The sequence below is a fragment of the Bidens hawaiensis genome, unplaced genomic scaffold, assembly GCF_021521415.1.
Source record: "Bidens hawaiensis isolate Kalapana, Puna unplaced genomic scaffold, B.hawaiensis_p1.1 tig00039736_1, whole genome shotgun sequence".
Lineage (NCBI taxonomy): Eukaryota > Viridiplantae > Streptophyta > Magnoliopsida > Asterales > Asteraceae > Bidens > Bidens hawaiensis.
The window spans coordinates 79,479-83,019 of record NW_027497005.1 but is presented as its reverse complement, the minus strand read 5'-3'; positions in this window follow the sequence as shown (position 1 = coordinate 83,019).

Below are 3,541 nucleotides of genomic sequence, written 5' to 3'. Positions count from 1 at the left end.
ACAAGGATAAGATAACGAACTAACTCCCAGTTTGCTTTGACCATTCGTTAAAAGAGATAACGAATTAGAAGGTCCAATTCGCTACATGGACTGGTTCGTTACATGGACTGATTCGTCAAAGGACCAGTTCGTTAGAGGGTCCAAATCGTTATAAGGACCAGATAACCTAATTCATTAAGAACCAAGTAACGAACAAGAAGTTTGATAGAGTGACAGAACAGTCCCTGGACTTGAGAAGAATGGTTTAATTACAAAGAAACCCTCGAACTTTATAAGTTAGCGAATTAGAAAATAAATTAAAATCCTAATGGAAAATGTGTTAAGATAGATAATAAAAATAAAATTTTTATTTTTGGAAAATGTGTTAAGACAGCTTTGTCACACCCCAACCTACGGCGGAAATGCCGGGGCGGACTGATTGTCACAGCTCGCAAGGTTACTATCATGCAATCCACACTTCACATCAAACGGTAACCTGCATATGCGTGAAAATAATATATTTTGTCAACACGAGGTTGAGTGAGCAACACACCAGTTCAGTTTACATATATAATAAAAATAAGTAGCTGCAACGCGTCAAATGAGATTAACAAATCAACCAATGAGCAAATAAAAAGAGATGCCGAAAAGCACAAAGCTAAATCGACTAGCGTATGATCATACTATTTTCTGAGATTATGCTGGACCTCTCCGAATGCGGTTCACATTGAGCACATAAACATATAGCAAGTATGGCATGAGATTAGTTAACACATAAGACAAACGATTGCAGTTTTGTGTATAGATAAAGTGTGAAAATATATTAAGTTACGCATATGTCCCCAAAACAGTATGAAAACGAGTAAAAAAATGGGGAATGTGGTACTCACCTCAAAGATGAACGAGGATGATTAAGAGAATGAGGAAACGAATCACACGCGAACAACGTTAAATCCTAAGAGAATAAAGGATATACTTGAGATAAGGATCACGATAGGAGTTAAACGATAACCATTTTATATTATAATAATATTATGTTTGTAAGGATTTATTATTAAACCATTATTTTGATTTATGAAAATATATACTTAATAAAATGTTACTTTTGGTTTTATAACTTAAATTACTTGTTTTATATATTTAATAAAACGTTAGTTTTTAAGTAAAAATCTTCTTTATATATTTATGTATCTTTATATATGAAAAACGTATCTTTATTTATATCTATACATATATATGAGTATATATATATATATATGCATGAAAACGAGTCTTAGAAAATATATGTGAACGAAAACGAATATTAAAATGTCGGTTTTTAGTTGAACAACTTTGTTTAATCATTATTATTATTAAGCACATTAGTTAATAAATAATAAAAAAAAAACCTTTAAAAAAATAAAGAAAAACGGGTTGAGGGGGATTTGAACCCGCGACCTGAGTTTGATACACACACAGCCCAACCATACGAGCTGCGATTTCAGATTGTTTATAACTCAGTTCGTTTAACTTTAACCAAGATTCGATTGTCGCCCCCCTTTAACCAAGAACCCTAGAATCTCAATTAACCCAATTCGTTAACCAACAATGAAAACGAGTTTAGGGGTATTGTTCCCCATGTAAACGCAACCTAAAACATGTATTTAATTACCTTGATTGGTGAGCAGAAGAGGGAGAATGAGAGTGGAACAGAGCCGACCAAAGAACGATATGAACGAGTCATGTAAGGTCGAATGAATTCAATTAAATAGGTGGGTTTTGTCGGCGATCGAACAAGGAAGGTATCCTTTCAATTAATTGGAATAATATCAACGATTTCTTGTTCATCCGTGATTTAGGGTTTTTGGTTATGCTAAAGAAGGAAAAACGAATAAATTTGATGTTATTGACTTTATTAGTTCGTCGGTGAGCCGCGTTTTAACAAAAATAAACGATTTCCAGTTCATTATATTGATTACAAACGGATTAGGACATTCAGTTGATTGATTTCTTTGATTCGGGTCCAAGAAACCCGTTTAGGCAAAAGTATGGGTAAAAGGATTATCCAGTTAAAAATATGGGTTATAACAATATTTGCAGCTAGGACCCTAAGGTTTGATGATGGACACAGTAAGGTTTAAACTTTATATTTTGGGCTAAAAACGTCATAATTAAATAGTTTAAATATAAATATAATAATGATTTATAACTCGATAAATGCGGATATTATTAATGATAAAGCCCGGACCCGAAAGTGGGCCGGGTAACGGTTACAAATGAGAAAGTGGAAAAACCCGAAAATATTACAGTATCCCCTACTTTTGGGAATTTCGTCCCGAAATTAGAGAATCAACAACGAAAAGACGAGGATACTTGAGTTTCATCTGGTCCTCACGCTCCCACGTAAACTCGGCGCCATGCTTAGAATTCCAACGAACTTTAACCAAAGGAATGCGGCTTCGCTTAGTAACTTTATCCATATGATCCATAATCTCAACGGGTTGCTCAACGAAATGCATAGTCTCATCAATACTAACTTCATCGAGAGGGATGTGAAGATTACCCTCAGCAAGACACTTCTTGAGGTTAGAAACATGAAACACCGGGTGAATATTAGAGAGTTCAACAGGAAGTTTGAGACGATACGCAACAGGACCAACTCTATCAATAATCTCAAAAGGACCAACGAAACGAGGAGCTAGTTTTCCCTTCTTTCCAAAACGAACAACTCCCTTCCAAGGGGAAGCTTTGAGTAAAACAAAATCACCAACACTGAACTCTAGGGGTTTGCGTCTCTTATCAGCATAACTCTTCTGACGACTACGAGCAGCAAGGAGATTTTGATGTATTTGAGCAATGCGATCATTCGTTTCTTGGACTAGTTCAGGACCAGTGATTTGAAATTCACCAACTTCATTTCAACAGATCGGAGATCGACATTTACGACCATAGAGCGCTTTAAAAGGTGCCATACCAATACTAGAGTGGAAACTATTATTATAAGAGAACTCAATAAGCGGTAGATGAATATCCCAACTTCCTCCAAAATCGAGGACACAAGAACGGAGCATATCCTCTAAAGTTTGGATTGTTTGCTCGGATTGGCCGTCATATTGCGGGTGATAAGAAGTACTAAGATCCAATCGAGTACCCAAAGCGGACTGAAGCGACTTCCAAAAACGGGAAGTAAAACGACCATCACGGTCAGATATAATAGATAACGAAGTTCCATGATGACAATCAATTTTCTCAACGTAAATGCGCGCCATTTGATCAACAGTATACGTCTGCTTGATGGGAATGAAATGAGCAGACTTGGTCAGACGATCAACAATTACCCAAATACTATCATGTTGCTTGCGGGTAGAAGGAAGCTTAGTGATAAAATCCATAGCAACACCTTCCCATTTCCATTCGGGGACGGGAGGTTGTTCGAGTAAGCCAAAAGGTCGATGATGCTCGGCTTCCACTTTGGAACAAGTGAGACATTTAGAAACATACAAAGCGATATCTTTCTTCATACCAGGCCACCAATAGACATAACGAAGGTCAGCGTACATCTTATCTGCACCGGGATGTATGG